Below are 3,997 nucleotides of genomic sequence, written 5' to 3'. Positions count from 1 at the left end.
CACACACACACACACACACACACACACACACGCACACACACACGCACACACACACACACACATGATTATTGGAGATTGTCTAGTTTCTTGTTAGTGTGGAAAATATATATTTGGTTTCTTTGTAATATTTTTCAGCATTTTCTTGTTAACATTTGTTTCTTTTTCTCTTCCGTGGCATTGATCATCATCATCATCATCATCATCGTCACCATTATAATCATCATCGTCATCGTCATCATCATTATAATCATCATCACCACCATCATAATCATATGCATCATCATCATCATCATCATCAACTAGATAAAAATACTTGGGTGTGTGCATCGACTGTGCAACTAACAAACAATGGCCTGCATATTTACAAACACTGAGAACTCTCTTTACCAAAATAATCTCGTCGCTTTCTTGACGATCGGATTGAACTCTCTCAAGGAGAACTTAAACAACATCCAAAGTAAGACATACATACACTCACACACATCCATATACAAGTATTAATATCTATACACAGCTGACAGAATCGTTAGCATGCCGAGCGAAATGCTTAACGGTTTTTCGTCTGCCGTTACGTTCTGAATTCAAATTCCGCCGAGGTCGAATTTGCCTTTCATCCTTTCGAGGTCGATTAAATAAGTAACAGTTATGACCTGAGGTCTATGTAATCGACTTAATCCCTTTGTCTGTCTTTGTTTGTCCCCTCTATGTTTAGCCCCCTGTGGGCAATAAAGAAATAAATAAGTATACACATATACACTTGTGTGTGTATCTATATATATGTATGTGTGTTTGTATGTATATTTTCATTGTTGAAAGCGGTTTTTTTGATGCGAACACATTCAGAATGCTTACTGAATAAATGATTTAATATTTATTACGTATCATTTATTAATAATTATATTTCGTGTCTTTATGATCGCTTCATGCTTTAGATATCTTCCTTGACATTAACTTGGGAAAAAACCAACAACAAGACCACGTTACTCTCATTACATAGCAACTTACTTAAAAACAAAAAACAAAAAAAAAGAACCTCCAAGTGTGATCCAAACTTTGGAATATATTTGTTTTCATACCAAAGTAATACGTAGATGAATCGTTCGGTTTTGAGTCATGTATACGCTCCACAATATCATATTGTTTGTTTAATAACCTCGTGATGTTGTGTTTTTCGGATGTAAGAAGAATATTATTGGTAGATCAGATTAATTTGTATAAAAAAGCGCGAATTTCTGCCAAGTATCAACAAACTAATTCCATTTGTATGCGACGCCTTAGATGTAATAATCTACACCAAAATTTTGTCAGTATTTGAGTACATTATAAACAAGATTTAGCTCTCTCATATTTCAAATTTTAAGAACGAGAAATAAACATCAATTTATATTCTCGGAAAAAGCAAATACTTTTGTGAAGTAAAGTGTAACTAATATAACTAACTTCTAACAAAGTCTATATAAGCCAAGTATGTAAAAGGTCTAGCTCAGAAGATTAGAAAAGTTTAAATAACGAAGCAAAAGCATAGCTCAGAAACTTATATTGGATAAGAGATAAGAATGTTTATCTAAACACAAAGCTTATATCACAACCGAAAACCAGAACGGAATTTAGCCAGTAATTCTAAATGTTGATTTATCTACCCTGAAAAACGCAGATCGGATTAATTAGGAAAATATCTGAAAGAATACTTATCGTTAATGGTAATAGCAGCGAGGCAAACAGCTACAGAATTCCGTCTATAGTATATCATTATTACTATTATATGTTTGACTTTTGTTATGCATTTGTACAAGTTGGATCCAAGTCTCACCCAGATACCTCAAGAGACAACAAGTTAGAAGTTCATGTAGGTGTTATGCCTAGGGTACCATATATTTGGATTTGTACAGTTTTGTTCAAGTGAATGTTTAAGAAACCATAAGAAAATTATGTTTTTGCTTTAAAATTTGAGATCACATAGACAGTATTTCATTATTATTATTATTATTATTATTATTATTATTATTATTATTATTATTATTATCATTATTATTATTATTATTATTATTATTATTATTATTATTATTATTATTATGATCATTACTATTACTCTTATTATTATTATTATCATTATCATTATTATTATTATTATTATTATTATTATTATTATTATTATTATTGTTATTATTATTATTAATATTATTATTATTATTATTATTGTTATTATTATTATTAATATTATTATTATTATTATTATTATTATTATTATTATTAGTAGTAGTAGTAGTAGTAGGAGCTAGTTTCAATACTCGAACAGTATAATGTCTAGAAATGTATCCAGTTCTGCATTGTCGACTTCTATCATTGTATATGAAAACCTTCACTCAGCAGTGCTCTAGAATTAGGTAATGCATAGATTGCCGCGATAAAGATATTGTTATATATGGAAGACAAACAGCTGTTAAATATGCTAAGCGGGAAAAGATGCAACATCCCCTGCCCCGATTCATACAGCGCACGAATATGGGATCCCATTGGGCTGAATTCATTAGATCTACATTAAACTAAGAGATTAAGTGTGCATCTTCCCTTCCACTTCTCACTAAGAGAAAAAGATAGTGAAATATTCTATATTCTCAGCTACCTTCCCTGTAAAAGATAAAACTAATTTAGCAAACACTCTCGTAACCTAAGAAAATAAACAATTCCCAATTAATCATACAGGAATTATTCAAAAGAATTTGTACAAAATTTATTTACTTTCATTCCAAAAATATTAGAAGCCTATATACTTTCATACTAAAAGCATATGTACGATTATTAATGGAATAAACGTAGCAAAATATTGCTGTGGAAATACATTCTACAGACATATTATGTGGAATCGGTCAGGTATAAGACAGACGCCAACAGCAAGGCATAAACATTATGTCACTACGATGTTATTGCATAGCTTTTTCGACAATGTAAAGAATTCGCACGTGCAGAAATTAGTTGTTTAATACTCAATATTGAAAGTTAGGGTCATTGCATTACAGATAAGGGAAAACTTTTTGATGTACATAAATCATACAGAAATAGTACAAATAAATTTTAAATTACACTTATAAAAGTCAATGGATCTAAAGAATATCAAAATGTTAGATCAGAGATCGCCAATAAATGCCTTCACTTCGAAGTACATCTGTTGAAAAAGTGACTATAATGTCCTATAATCACCTGACTTAATGAATTCATATATGTCGTTTTACCAAGAAATTCATCTCACAAATTAAACATTCTTCAGCAGGTCCGCTATAAATTGAAACTTTTTTTATATTTAAAGGAGTGAGTTGTGTATGCAACGAGCAATAATGTCTATTTTGCCCATATGTACAAACATACGATCAATAAAGCAATATATACATCTTTTAGCGTGTTTATGATTTTATATACACACACACACACGTATTTCCATATTGCTAATCGCATCTATTTGTTTCTTAACTTCAGTGATCTGAACAGAGAGAGTTCACATTTAATTAATTGTGCACAAAACGCATTTCATTACGTCATGGTTCATTGCATTCGTATTCATTCCTATTCTATTTTCTCAATTTAATTATTATTAACACACCAATTTTAAGAAATTGTGCTGAATGAAACTTTGCCACAGCCAAGAGTTTTAATAGCATTTTGCTCTGTAGCTAGAACTATTTTGTCATTGATGAAAACTGCGTTCGTTTACCTTAGATAATAACTGTTTTCATTGCTAACGATATAACTAAGAAGAATGGAATCTATCACTGCACATTCCTGTATTTATGTAGTCCCTGGTCATCCCAGATGAAAGGAATCTTTAACATCGAATGTTCCTTTCAGGAGGAGTATTTCAAGTGTGTGCGTGTGTGTGTATATATATATATATATATATATATATATATATATGCCTGTGTAAGCACATGCATGTGAAACAAGGTGGGAAAAATAGTACTCAAATACCGGAGGTAGAGTAAAATGCTTTATTGATAAATTTTCA

Source organism: Octopus bimaculoides, chromosome 10 (assembly GCF_001194135.2).
Source record: "Octopus bimaculoides isolate UCB-OBI-ISO-001 chromosome 10, ASM119413v2, whole genome shotgun sequence".
Classification (NCBI taxonomy): Eukaryota; Metazoa; Mollusca; class Cephalopoda; order Octopoda; family Octopodidae; genus Octopus; species Octopus bimaculoides.
The sequence above is the reverse complement of the archived record's forward strand: the minus strand, read 5'-3'. Positions refer to the sequence as shown.